Source organism: Equus asinus, chromosome 18 (assembly GCF_041296235.1).
Source record: "Equus asinus isolate D_3611 breed Donkey chromosome 18, EquAss-T2T_v2, whole genome shotgun sequence".
Classification (NCBI taxonomy): domain Eukaryota; kingdom Metazoa; phylum Chordata; class Mammalia; order Perissodactyla; family Equidae; genus Equus; species Equus asinus.
The window spans coordinates 41,265,270-41,279,436 of NC_091807.1; the positions used below are offsets into that span (position 1 = coordinate 41,265,270).

The window sequence follows — 14,167 nt, forward strand, 5'->3', positions numbered from 1 at the left end:
CCGTCCTCGGGCCACCTGCGGATGTCGATGCGCAAGCCCACCCGCGTCCTGGGTCGGCTGGGGCGGGTGGAGGGGCAAGGACGGCGGGACACTTCGGCCGGACACACGGATTCCGCGGCGCGGGAGGGAAGGGGGCACGTGCAGGGCGGGACAGGTGGGGCCGGGCTCGTTGGGGGGACGTCGGAGCGGGCCCGGGGGACTGCCCGCCTCCCTGACCACTGCAGGACCCGGCCTGCAGGGCTCCGGCCGCAGCCTCCGGGCTGGCCGAGCGCGTCCGAGACGTGCCGGGCGTGGAGCGCGGGAGCCAGGCGGCATGGTCCAGTTCACTCCGCAGACCCCCGCCGGAACCGCCCGGGCCGGGCCCCGCCCCTGCCCTGCCTGTGACTCCGCCCCGCCTCCCCCACTCCAGGCCACGCCCCTCGAGAGCGGCCTGCGTCCTGCCCCACCCCGCCCACTCGTGGCCCCGCCCCAGCCCAGTGACCCACCCCCCTCTCGAGGCCCCGCCCCGTTCCATGTGCGGCCTCGCCCACCTTGGGCTCCGCCCACGGCCAGTGACCCGCCCTCCCAAGACCCCGCCTCCTCCCCGTCCCAATAGTCGGTCCCACCTCCATCGGCATTGGCACCGCCCCGCCCCCGCCCCCATGGTGCTAATTGGTTTCTTTTCCGAGAGCTTCCGGAGTTCTGATTGGCCGCAACCGCCCGTTCCACCATTCGATTGGCCCGCCGCACCCGCTTTCTTGGGGCCCTGCCCTCGGGCGGGGGCGGGGCCAGCGGCGGCGGGCGGCGCGGGATTGGCCAGCCGCGTAGAGGGGGCGGGCCCGCGCCGCGCGCAGCGCCTCGGCTGGAGCGCGAGAAGCGGCGACCGCCGCCTCAGTCGCCTCAGACTCGGTCGCCTCAGGCGCCGTCGCCGCCGCCTGGAGCGCCTCAGACTCTGCCGCCGCCGACCCGACCGCCCTGTCCCCGCTCTCCGGCCCCGCCCCGGCCTCCCGCCGGCTGGCCCGGGGCACGCCCTCTGCCGCGGGGCAGGTGAGTGAGGGTCGCGGGCGGGCCGGGGGCGCGGCGGGGTCAGGGACCCGGTGTGGGGTCGGGAGTTGGGGGCCGAGCTGAGGTGGCGGCCGGGCCCGGGGCCGGGGTCAGACACCTGGGCCAGGGGCCCGGTCGGGGTGGGGCTGTCGAGCCGGGGCCGGGCCGGGGTCGGGGTCGGAGTCAGACACTGGAGCCAGGGGCCAGGGTCCGGGCCGGGGCGGGGGTCGGGGGTCGGGGACCTGGCGGGGCCCGGGCCGGGGTGGAGGGTCGGGGTCCCGGCGGGGGTCGAGCCTGGGCCGGGGTCGGGGGTCGGGGGCCGAGGGTCGAGCCAGGGCGCCAGCCCGCGGCCGCGCACTTTGCCCGCGCTCCTGGCGGGGACCGCACGTCCGGGCCGCCGGAGCCCGCGCCAGGGGCCGAGGCTGGAGACCCGCCGGCCGGCCGACTTCGGGGGCGGGGTCAGCGGGTCCGGCGTTCCGCCGTGCGGGTTCCCCGGGTCGCGCGCCCAGTCCGCTGACTCGGGCGGGCCCCTGTGTCTCTCGCGACCCTCCTGCCGGCTCTGGAGCCCGCGCGCCGGCCTCCCCCCGCGCCCTCGGCGGCCGGCCGCCCGGCGCCCCGGAACCTGGCTTGGGCGCGGGCCGGTGCGGCGGCCTCCGGCGGCTCGGAGCGCTCGGGCACGCCCTCCGCCGGTCCGGAGACGGCGCGGCGGCGGCGCTGGGCCTGGGCAGACCCGACGGGCGCCGCCGCTGGCCGGCGTGGGGCGCGGCGTGGTCGCCCGCACGTGGACGCCGCAGGCTGTGGAGTTTGTGTAACTCAGCGCTCTCTCCTGGTTCGAGCTCGGCCGCCGGGTCTCGGGAGGGTCCGAGGGCAGGGTCCGCGGGACCGCGGCGCGGCTGGCGCGGTGGTGCCGGCGGGTCGTGATGCTGGGCGCGAACGTAGCCCCCGGTGTCACTAACGCTCGGAGGTGGGAGCGCAGCTCCACGAGCGTTCCTTAGGCGTTTGTGAACGTCGGCTAGGGTTGAGAAGAAGCGGCCTTTCCCCTGCGCTCCGGAGGGGCCGAGGCTCTGGGTGTGTCTGCGACAGTCCCGGGAGGCCCTTGACCAGTGTGCCCTCCAAGGCTGGGCCCCGCGGCTCGGGTTCGACAGTTTCCCTGCCGGGCCTGTAGCCGGTTCCTGGGTCAAAGGCGGAGTCGTTCCTGGCTTTGCGGAAATCGCAGGCTTTGCTGTGAAAGTGGCCACCGAAGCAGGTTTTGGTAGATGCGAGTTGCGCAGCCCTTTGGTGAAGAAGGCTGGTCCTCTGGGCCGTAGCGAAGAAAAGGGCTGCTCGCGTGTAGGAGCCGCCCGGCCTGAGCCCCGGGGTGAGCGTGGCGGCTGGGGGCGGCTCCGACGGCCGGGCCTCGCGCCTGCTGTCCGTGGTGCTGAGCGTGGCGGCTGGGGGCGGCTCCGACGGCCGGGCCTCGCGCCTGCTGTCCGTGGTGCTGAGCGCGGCGGCTCTGTCTGCTCTTTCGTCTGACTTCCTTTCCAGCGTGACACTGGCTTTTGGAGTATGTTTAAAACGAATTTCAGAACTCATTCTATTAAAAGAAGAGTTGAACAGGGGAGTTCTGTTGAACTTGAATGGAATTTGGTTTCCTTTTAAAAACTAAAGCCATGTTGTTGTCTCCTTTTTTAAAGTGGATGCTTGTACCAAACCAACATTCCCTTTCCTTTGCTTAGTCTCCTTCTCCCCAGGTGGGAATTTTCTTGCTAGAGTATGGACATCAAGTAACAAACCACTGAAATTAAATAAGACCCTGTTTTGTAACAACCACACTCTAAAAAAGTGTACTCTCTATTATAATACATGCACGTATTCGTGCATAGAGGCAATTTGTTTTTCCCTAAACAGGGTGGATTGTAGTCCCCCGCCTCAACCCCGTCACTGGCAGGGAGCTTCCCAGCCTGCCTGGAGAGGGCCTGGAGCTCTCCGCGTGTGTGGTGGGCTGTTGGGCAATTGCCAGGCTTTCCTGCTGGGTTGGAGCAACATCTACTCTTCTGTAATTTTGAGGACATCTTTGTAAATCATTTTAGAGAAATCCTTCATTTCTCCTGAGGTTAATTTTGTCTGTTCCTTTAGAATTGCCCCACAGATTAGCAATAAAAAATAATAGGTGTCACTTGTGGTGCAGAGATTCTTCCACAGGATAGTAAATTGTGCATTAAACTAAACAGTGGATTGTTGAGGGGTTTTGTTATGAGCATCTGAATTAGTTCTTTGGCCCCATTGGCAGCCATACACTTAGCCGAGGTTACTCTTTGACATCTCTTTTGTTGAGGGAAACCCAGAGCAGCTTCCTTTTCCTTCCTCCAAGCCTCAGAAATGCTCTCGGAGTGCCTGTTCTTTGCCAGGCCCTGTGCTCTGACCTGGGAACCCCAAGGAGAATGAAACAGAGTTCCTATCATTGAAGGACTCACCACTTATGACTGAGAAAAGGACATGAAAACAGATGCTTACATGGGGCCACATTAAGTGCTGGAATTGGGATACACAGAAAGCCAGTTTGGTGGGCTGAGGAGGGGTGATTCATTTAGGCTGGCCATCAGAGAAGGCTACAGAGAGGAGGTGGCCTTTGGGCTGACACCTGGAGGATGAGCTGTAATTGTTTGAGCAAAGATAGGTATAAATCGATTAGAAAAAGATGAGGTTGGTGTAACTGTAGAACAGAGTGTGTGGTGGTGCAGAGGCTAGAGGTTTGGGGGGGCATTGTGAAAGGGTTGGGACTCTGCTATAGGTGGGGGGAGAGTTGTGGAGAGATTGTGTGGTAGGCAGAATAATGGCCTCCCAAAGCTGTCCACATCTGTTCCTGTGAATGTGTTATGTTACATCGCAAAGAGGATTTAAGGTAGTAGATGAAATAAAGGTTGATTTTATCAGGTGATTTTAAAATAAGGAGATTATCTTGTGTTACCTGGGTGAGCCTAAAGTCCTTAATCACAAGGGTCCTTAAATGAGGAGGGAGGCAGAAGGGTCGGTGTCAGAGTGAAATGAAATGAGGAAGACTCTACTAGTCATTGCTGGCTTTGAAGGTGAGCCAAGGAATGAGGGCAGCATCTAGAAGCTGGAAGAGGCAAGCAAATGGACTTTCCCTAGGGCCTCCAGAAAGGAACACAGCCCTGCTGACACCTTTATTCTCACTCAGTGAGACCTGTGTCGGACTTATGACCTCCAGAACTGTAAGATAATTGATTTGTGTTGTGTTAAGCCACTGAACTTGTGGAAATTTGTTAGAGCAACCACAGGAAACTGATAAAGTTAGGACTCTGCTCTAGGAATTTTTCGCTGATGAAATTTAAGGAGGAAATAACATGATCAGATTGGCTGTAGAGGATAAAATAATCCAGCTGCTGTTTGGGAGTGGTTGCCCCAGGAAAGCATGGTTCTGATCCCCAGTTTCACTTCCTGGCAAGACTGGCATCTGATATTGCCTTGCTTGGCCTGAGTCCCACTTGACGTCTTCCTCCCAGCAGCCTGCTAGGTCTCCATGCCTGCTAGGTCTCCACGCCTGCTAACTGCCATGTCCCACTGGCCCACCTTTTCTCTGTGCTGGGCACTCAGGAGAGAGTAGACCAGGCACACATCTGCAGTGGGATTGGTGGGTCATAGTGTAGGCCCAGTTCCAATCTCAGAGCTGTTGTCAAGGTATTTTCTAAAGATTTGTTTCTTCACATCCTCGCTATTCCTTTGTATCTTCAGACGTTTTCATTGTTGTCAGTTGAGTAGATATGAAATATATCACTGTTTTAATTTGCATTTCCTTGATTACCAGTGAGTTTGAGGATTTTTTAATCCATTTATTAGCCACTTGGGTTTCCTCTTCTATAAATTGTATTCTTATATTGTTTGTCCATTTATTGCCTGGGTTGTCCTTTTTAGAACTTTTTAGAAGTTCTTTATATATTCTGGATTCTATTTGTGTCCTGTTTTTTATCCTTTTAAAAATGTTGTTTTGATGAACAGATGTTTAATTTTAATGTAGTCAAATTTATCCATCTTTCCCTCATGGTTTGTAGTTATTGAGTCTTATTTAAGATCTTTTGTTACCCCAAGGTCGTAAGATGCCCCTCTCTTTAAAAAAAATTTGAACGTTTGCTTTTTATATTCTACTTTGAACTTATTTTTGTGTGAGGTGTGAGGTAGAGATAGCATTTTAGAATCTTTCCAAATGCATAACCGGTTGTACCAGTACCGTCGATTGAGTGCCATGCTTTCTCTGGTGATCTGCAATGCTGCCTTTGAGACTTACCAGATTCCACAGATGTGCAGATCTGCTTCTCATTCCTCCATGTAAATAATGATAATTTCATTTCTTCCTGCCCAGTCCTTAAATCATTTATTTAATTTTTTGTCGAATTTCCTTTGTTTGGACCACTAGACGGAGTTGCATAGGAATTGTGATAAGGCGTTCCTAGTATTGTTTTTCTCTTTAAAGGCAATACATTTAAAGCCTTAAATATGAAGTTTGTTATTTTTTCTTGTAAATTCCTTTTATTAGGTTAAGGATGATCTCATCTACTAATAGTTTGATAAAAGATTTTTAAAAATCATTAATAGATTTTGAATTTTATCAAATGGTTTTCTTTACTTATTTAGATGATTTTATGTTTTTTCTTTTTTAAACTGTGACTGAGATGAAATATTTTAATCTTTTAATTTTAAACCATCATTGATTTCTTGGGATAGACTGTGCTTTGTTGTAATGTACTACATTTAATAATTATTATTGGATCCAATATGGTAGTATTTCATTTATGACTTTGGTACATATTTTCATAAGAAGTATTAATTGATAATAATTTTTTCTTGCATTGCCCTTATTCAGATTTGGTATCAAGGTGATACTTCATCATCTCTGTAATAGTTTCTGAAAGGGAGGGATTTTTCTTACTTGGAAGTTTGGCAAAATTGCTTCTTAAATGTTCTGGATCTGGACCCTTTTAGAACATGGAGACTCTTGCATCAGCAATTAATCGCTTTAGAAGGGTCATTCCTCCATTCTCCTCACATTTCATTGGCTTGAAGGAGTCATTCCAGTCACACCTAGTTTCAAGTGGGACAGGGAGGTAGTGTCCTCCACGTCCCAGAAGTTTGGGACAACTGAATACTGGTAAATATTAGTAACATTTACCACATTATGGAGGCTAATTGATGTCTGCTACAGAGCTGACCAAAACTCAAACTGTGTTCCTCTCTAGGTCTTGTTTGTAGGTTTTGCAAGTGTGTTGGTCATCACGGGACCAATTAGAATGTAAAGCTAGACATCATATTGGTTTGTGTTTCTTGTGAACAAACCATTCTACTTACTCTCTCCAGAACCCACCTTGGGAATTCCTGCCTCTCTACCTTTCCTTATTGCAGAGGAAAAGTCTTCCTCTTTCATTCCTTCCCGCTGATCTAAATCTTAACCATCCTTTGAGGCTGGAACAGGTCCCACCTCCCTGGTGAAATTCTCTGCATTAACTCTGACCCGTGGTGAATTCTCCCTTCACTTCTTACAGTACCATCCTATCTCAGCACTGCAGAGAGCTGGGTTCAGTTTTGTTTACGGGTGGTTGGTTGATCAGAAGAGTCTTCAGATCCAAGTGTAAGCCTCCCTCCTTTGTCTAGGCTCTGCACTGGGAGGCTAGATATGGACAGACTGTATGAAGGTGGCCCCGCCATGATCCCTATCTCCCAGTATTCATTCCCATGTGTAAGGCCCTTCCACTGAAGTGGGACCTGTGACTTGCTTCTAACCAATTGAATATGGCAAAAGTGATGGGACGTCACTTCCGTGATTATGTTACATTGTATACAATTCCATCTTGCTAGAAACTTGTTTAGAGACTCTCTTTGCTGGCTTGAGTAACTGGCTATGTTGGGGAAGCCTACATGACAAGACTGCTGGTGGCCTACAGCGACAGCCAGTAGGTAGCAGGGGCCCTCAGTCCTACAGCAAGGAAACTACTTCTGCCAATAACCTGAGTGAGCTTGGAGGCAGATTCTTCCGTGAGCCTTCAGTTGAGCCTTCAGATGAGAGCACAGCCTGGCTGACACCATAATTGCAGCTTTATGAAACCCTAAGCGGACTCAGTTAAGCCTGCTCAGACTCCTGACTCACAGAAACTGGAGATAATAAATGTGTATTGTTTTCAGTTGCTAAGTTTTTGATACTTTGTTATGCAGCTATAGAAAACAAATGTATCAAATCTATACTGACCTCCTAGTTACCCTCACTAGAAGTGGGTTTGGGTTGATGAAACATATTTGAATCTATTTGAGGTGATCAGTTTTTTATTATTTTTTAAGCCTTTTTTCTATTTATAAAAGTAATACAAATGATCTGTGTAGAAAAATTGGAGCAAACAAAGTACAAAGGACAAAATAAACATCATCCATAGTCTTACCACACAAAGGTAGCTAATGTTTTTTCTACTTTTATGTATGTGCAGCAGTCCCTGTTTATCCATGGTTTCACTTTCTGTGGTTTCAGTTACTGGCTGTCAACTGTGGTCCAAATATATTAAATGGAGGGCCAACCTGGTGGCATAGTGGTTAAGTTTGCATGCCCCAGGGTTTGCAGGTTCGGATCCCGGGCTTGGACCTAGCACTGCTCATCAAGCCATGCTGTGGCAGCATCCCACATAAAATAGAGGAAGATTGGCACAGATGTTAGCTCAGTGACAGTCTTCCTCAAGCAAAAAGAGGAAGATTGGCAACAGATGTTAGCTCAGGGCCAATCTTCCTCAAAAAAGAAAATTACATGGAAAATTTCAGAGATAAATATTTATAAGTTTTAAATTGGGTGCTTTTCGGGGTAACCTGATGAAATCTTCAGCTGTCCCACTCCGTCCCACCTAGGACATGAATCATCCCTTTGTCCAGCATATGCACACTGTATACACTATCTGCAGTTAGTCACTTTGTAGCCATCTCGGTTATCAGATTGACTCTCGTGGTATCTCAGTGCTTATGTTCAAGTAACCCTTATTTTATTTAATAATGGTTGCAAAGCCCTTTGTTATTCATTGTTGTTAATCTCTTACTTGCATAGTTTATAAATGAAACTTTACCATAAGTATGTATGTAGAGGAAAAAACATAGTATATATGGGATTTGGTAATATTTGTGGTTTCCAGCATCCACTGGGGGTCTTGGAATGTATCTTCTGTGTATAAGGGGTGACTACTGTATGATATGCATATCGTAAAAGTGGGATTCATTCCGTAATATACTTTATGAACAGCTTTTTTCTTTGTACTAGATAGTGAGCATTTGATAGTGAGTGTCACATCATTTTCTTCTAAAATATCATTTTGAATGGCTGCATACTAGTCCATTGGGTGTCCCAGTTTATTGAGCCACTTCCCTATAGCTGGACATTTATGCTGCTTTAAAATATTTACCATGATAAACAATGCTTTGGTAAATATCCTACACAAAAATCATTGTGTGAATCACTGATTATTTCTGAAGGATAAATTTCTAAAGGCAGAATTATTAGGTCAGATCTTATAGATGTTTTTAAGCCTTTTGATACTTAATTATCCAGCTTCCAGTGTTTCTGAAAAATAATATAAAACTCAAATGTCTGTTTCTGGAACTCACCAGGTTGGGATAGGACAGAACTATTGATTTTTGAGCATTTAGGTTCCTGTTTTCTTAACCCTGTTTGCAAAGTGCTTTTAAATTATTCATTAAAGTGCAGTATGGATTCTATTTATAGACACATTTGTGTATGAGATTGCTCCCTTAATGTCTGGGCAAAAAGCCTATGAATTGCTATTATCACATTCCTATCTTTGTAAATCCTTTTCTACTCCCATCTACCCTTTCTTTGTTCTCAACCAGATAGAGACACTGAGACACATAAGGCCTTCTAGCCTTATGATTACTCATATAAAATGGCTATCTGAGCTAGCCCTTGTTCTTTTCTTCTCACCACTCATTAACTAGTTGGCTTCATAAAGATAAGATATCAGCAGATTAATTATTCAAAAATATTTTTTCCTGATTCGTGAAATAATGGATGCTTACTTAGAAAATTTCTAAAATAAAGATTAGCATCAAAAGCAGAATAAAAATCATTAATTCTACTGCCCACAGGTGACCACCATGTAAACATAACTTGTTCATACTAGCTTATTCTTATATTGATTAGATTACAATGACTAGTATTTTGTTTGGGATTTTTGCATACATGTCTGTGAGTGAAACTGGCTTATAATTTTTCTTTCCTGTAGCTGTTCTGTCTCTAATTCGAAATGAGTGTTTAATTTATTAATTTGCAGCTTTGCTCTTTTAATAATATGTGTGTTTGAGTTGATACATTTCCTTATAAATAGTGCTTCAGCTGTGTCATTCAGAGTTTAACTTGAAGTATTTTCATTATCATTTGATATATGCTGTACACTGAACTGTACCCCTCCCCCCATTCATATGTTGACGCCTTAACCCCCAATGTGATGGTACTTAGAGATGGGGCCTTCGGGAGGTGATTAAGTTTAGATGAGGTCATGAGTTTGAGGTCCTTATGATGGGATTAGTGCTCTATAAGAAGATACCAGCGAGCTTGCCCTCTTTCTCTCTCCGCCACTGGGGACACAGCAAGAAGGCAGCCTTCTGCAGTCCAGCAAGAGGTCTCTCACCAGGACCTGACCATGCTGACACGCCCCAGCCTCCAGAACTGTGAGAAGTAAATGTCTGTTGTTAAGCCACCCAGTCTACGGTATTTTCTTATAGCAGCTGAAGTAGACGAAGACAGTTTATTTTCTCATTTCCATTATGATTTTTCTTTAATTTGTAGGTCATAATAGAAGAATATTCTTAAATTTGCAAGCATATTCATGTTTTCTTATTTTATTTTTCTCCAGGACAATTGCATTGCCCAAAGATCTTGCGATTTATGATTTTAATCCTTTGAGCTTTGCCAGTTTGTCTTATAGCCCAGAATATGGTTATAAGTTTTCTGAAATGTTCCTGTGTACTTGAAAAGAATTAGGTTCAATGTTCTATATATTCTATTCAGCTAACTTGATAAGTATATTACTCACATCTTCTGTTTTCTTACTATGTTTTTGTCTGGTCGTTGTATCCATTACTAAGATAATTACACAATTTCATTATGATTATGGATTTGTCTTATTTCTCTTTGTGGTCCTGTCAATTTTTATTTATATGCTTTGAGATCATGTTAGTAGGGGCATGCAAATTTAAAATTGTTATGTCTTCTTAATGAATTGAGACTTGAATTATTACGAGTGGTTCTCTTTATCTCTAGTAATGAATCTTTGCTTTCATGGTATAATATGTCTGATGTTAATGTAGCCAGACCGGATTTCTTTAGGCTCATGTTTGCATGATATCTTTGTTTTTTATCATTTTACTTTCAGCCTTACTATATTCTTATACTTTAGATATGTCTCTTGCAAAGATTATACAGTTAGATTTTTTTCATCCGGTCTAATAATTATATATTTCTCTTGTCCCACATTTTCTGTGTTTATTTTCCCCCCTTTCTTGTATTATTTTAAACTAGTATTGTGATTTTTCAGAATCATTTTACTTTTCCAGTCCAGTACATTGGAGGTTATATTCTATTTTTTTCTTTTTGTGGTTACTATGTAAATTAGATAGTGTATTATAAACTTATCCAGATAACGCAGTTATACCTTCCTCCTGGACCATGCTAAGATCATAGTTTCTCAGAGTACTTGAACTCCAGTCACTCCCTCCAGATTTATATGTGCTTATTATTGTGTATTTTAATTCGACATGCTCCTTTTAAACTCAATGAAATAATATTAATATTAACATTATTATTTAAAATACCATCAGTGTTCATTTAGATTTATTCACATTTTTATTCATTCTTTGCTTTCATTGCTCTCTGACATTTCTGACCTTCATTTTTCGTGGGGTCATTTTCCTCCTGCCCAAAGAGGCTTCTTTAGAAATTACTTTATTGCAGGTCAGCTGGTAGTAGACCCTCCCTATGTTTTTTTTCTAAAAGTATTTTGATTTCACTTTTTGCTTTTTTTTATTCTTTCCATTTACTTAAAAGTTTGGGGGGGATATAACATACATATTATGAAATTCACCCTTTTAAATTTTACGATTCAGTGGTTTTTGGTATATTGACAAGGTTGTATAATGATCGTCACTACCTAATTCCAGAACATTTTCATCACCTTAACAAGAAACCTCATACCCATTAATAGTAACTCCCCACTGCTCCTTTTCCCTGGTCCCTGGCATCTGTTAATCTGCTTTCTGTTTCTGAGGAATTGCCTTTTATAGACATTTCATAAGAATAGAAGCATAAATATGTGGCCATTCGTGTTTGCCTTCTTTTTTTTTAATTTTTAATTTTTAATTTTTATTTTTTTCGGATGTACGTCATATTTCGAATTCTGTATACATTACATCATGTTCACCCCCGAACACTAATTATAGTCCATCCCCTCACATGTGAACGTAATCACCCCTTGTGCCCTCCCCCCTCCCCCCTTCCCCAAAGGTAATCACCAGTCCAATCTCCAATGCTATGTGTTTTTTTTTTTTGTCGTTTTTATCTTCTACTTATGAGTGAGATCATATGGTATTTGACTTTCTCAGTCTGACTTATTTCACTCAGCATAATACCCTCAAGGTCCATCCATGTTGTCACAAATGGCCGGATTTTGTCATTTCTTATGGCTGAGTAGTAGTCCATCGTGTATAAATACCACATCTTCTTTATCCATTCGTCCCTTGATGGGCACCTAGGTTGCTTCCATGTCTTGGTTACTGTGTATAATGCCGCAATGAACATAGGGGTGCAAGTATCTTTATGCATTTGTGTTTTCAAGTTCTTTGGATAAATACCCAGTGGGATAGCTGGATCATATGGTAGATCTATCCTTAATTTTCTGAGGATACTCCATACTGCTTTCCATAGTGGCTGCACCAGTTTGCACTGCCACCAGCAGTGAACAAGGGTTCCCTTCTCTCCACACCCTCTCCAACATTTGTCGTTTCCTGTCTTGTTAATTATAGCCATTCTGACCGAAGTGAGGTGATACCTCATTGTGGTTTTGATTTGCATTTTCCTGATAGCTAATGATGTTGAGCATCTTTTCATATGCCTGTTGGCCATCTGTATATCTTCTTTGGAGAAATCTCTGTTCAGATCTTTTGCCCATTTTCTAATTGGATTGTTGGTTTTTTTTGTTGTTGAGCTGTATTAGTTCTTTGTGTATTTTGGATATTAACCCCTTATCTGATATATGGTTTGCAAATATCTTCTCCCAATTGTTAGGTTGTCTTTTTGTTTTGTTGATGGTTTCCTTTGCTGTGGAGAAGCTTTTTAGTTTGATGTAGTCCCATTTGTTCATTTTTTCTTTTGTTTCTCTTGCCCGGTCAGACATGGGACTTGAAAATATGCTGCTCAGACCAATGTCATAGAGTGTACTGCCTATGTTTTCTTCTAGAAGTCTCATAGTTTCGGGTCTTACATTCAAGTCTTTAATCCATTTTGAGTTGATTTTTGTGCATGGTGTAAGGGAATGGTCTACTTTCATTCTTTTTCATGTGGCTGTCCAGTTTTCCCAACACCATTTATTGAAGAGACTCTCCTTTCTCCATCGTATGCTCTTGGCTCCCTTGTCGAATATTAGCTGTCCATAAACGTGTAGGTTTACTTCCGGGCTCTCAATTTTGTTCCATTGATCTGTGTGTCTGTTTTTGTGTCAGTACCATGCTGTTTTGGTTACTATGGCTTTGTAGTATAATTTGAAATCAGGGAGGGTGATACCTCCAGCTTTGTTCTTTTTTCTCAGGAATCCTTTGGCTATTCGGGGTCTTTTGTTGTTCCATATAAATTCTAGGATTCTTTGTTCTACTTCTGTGAAAAATGTTGTTGGAACTTTGATAGGGATTGCGTTGAATCTATAGATTGCTTTAGGAAGTATGGACATTTTAACGATGTTAATTCTTCCAATCCAAGAGCACGGAATATCTTTCCATTTCTTTGTGTCTTCTTCGATTTCTTTCAACAATGTTTTATAGTTTTCGGTGTACAGATCTTTCACCTCTTTGGTTAAGTTTATTCGTAGGTATTTTATTCTTTTTGTTGCCATTGTAAATGGGATTGTATTCTTAATTTCTCTTTCTGCTACTTCATTGTTAGTGTATAGAAACCCAACCGATTTTTGTACATTGATTTTGTATCCCGCAACTTGACCATATTCCTTTATTATTTCTAAAAGTTTTTTAGTGGACTCTTTAGGATTTTCTAGATATAAAATCATGTCATCTGCAAAGAGTGACAGTTTCACTTCTTCTTTTCCAATGTGGATCCCTTTTATTTCTTTTTCTTGCCTGATTGCTCTGGCTAGGACTTCCAATACTATATTAAATAAGAGTAGTGACAGTGGGCATCCTTGTCTGGTTCCTGTTCTTAGAGGGATAGCTTTCAGTTTTTCTCCATTGAGAATGATATTTGCTGTGGGCTTGTCATATATGGCCTTTATTATGTTGAGGTATTTTCCTTCTATACCCCTTTTATTTAGAGTTTTTATCATAAATGGATGCTGTATGTTGTCAAATGCTTTCTCTGCATTTATTGAGATGACCATGTGATTTTTATTCTTCATTTTGTTAATGTTGATAGATTTGCGGATGTTGAACCATCCCTGCATCCCCGGAATGAAACCCGCTTGATCATGATGTAAGATCTTTTTAATGTATTGTTGTATTCGATTTGCTAGTATTTTGTTGAAGATTTTTGCATCGATGTTCATCAGTGATATTGGCCTGTAATTTTCTTTTTTTGTCTTGTCCTTGTCTGGTTTTGGTATCAGGATAATGTTTGCTTTGTAGAAGGAGTTAGGAAGCCTCCCCTCCTCTTCAATTTTTTGGAGGAGTTTGAGAAGGATAGGTAATAAGTCTTCTTTGAATGTTTGGTAGAATTCACCAGGGAATCCATCTGGTCCTGGACTTTTATTTTTTGGGAGGTTTTTGATTGCTGTTTCGATCTCCTTACTGGTGATCGGTCTATTCAAATTTTCTACATCTTCTTGGTCCAGTTTTGGAAGGTTGTATGTTTCTAAGAATTTATCCATTTCTTCTAGATTATCCAATTTGTTGG

The 14,167-nt window shown here is 44.8% G+C and overlaps 1 protein-coding gene across 44 annotated transcripts in view; it reads left to right on the plus strand.

Annotated features, from left to right (window-relative positions):
• PCBP3 (poly(rC) binding protein 3) overlaps nt 1-14,167 on the plus strand; it is a 319,960-nt gene that overhangs the window by 46,944 nt on the left and 258,849 nt on the right. For 13 of the 44 annotated variants that reach the window (XM_070489063.1, XM_070489067.1, XM_070489064.1 and 10 more), the window contains exon 1: nt 829-1,026. The exons of 3 other annotated variants lie outside the window; for them this stretch is intronic. The gene's annotated coding sequence lies outside the window, so the exon portion shown is untranslated. 28 more of the 44 variants (XM_014859813.3, XM_070489074.1, XM_070489079.1 and 25 more) reach the window with 11 other exon arrangements.